We start from the raw sequence: 561 nt of genomic DNA, 5'->3' as shown, positions 1-561 counted from the left end.
GGAGTTGGGCAATGCAGACGTGGTCTGTTTTAAATGCGGCAAGCGCGGCCATATGATGGCTCGCTGCTATGCCAGGGTCCCTGCTGGGGCAAAAATGCCCAGCAAGAGGACTCCCTTCCCAAAGGGCGATGGCAAGAACCAGCGTGCGAGACGCATGAGTTCTGCCTCGACCACTGAGGGGTCGGGAAATGCAGGAGCGCAGTAGGGGCGGGATGCCCTACTGACGCGGACTCTGAAGCTACCCCTAAGTTCAGAGTTGTGAAACAAATGGGTAGCATAGTCTTTGAGGTCTCCAAATGTCGGACTCCAACCCTGCTGGTCTATAGCGCTCATGTAAGAGGCTATGACCAGGTAATGACCCTCCTAGTGGATTCGGGTGCATCACAAAGTGAAACTCGCGGCTCTAAGAAAGAGACCGGCGATGTTTGAGTCGCTTTGCCAGGATGCCAAGCGAGAAAAGGCGACCGTTCGTTTAGCGAACGGCGCGCTCGTCAAGTCTGAGGGAGTTCAGGTAGAACTCGCCTTCAGCTTTAGTGACTTCTCCTGTAAAGAGAAGTTCAC

The sequence above is a fragment of the Bremia lactucae genome, linkage group LG18 (assembly GCF_004359215.1).
Source record: "Bremia lactucae strain SF5 linkage group LG18, whole genome shotgun sequence".
NCBI classification, from domain to species: Eukaryota; Oomycota; class Peronosporomycetes; order Peronosporales; family Peronosporaceae; genus Bremia; species Bremia lactucae.
Note: the sequence above shows the minus strand (reverse complement) of the source record.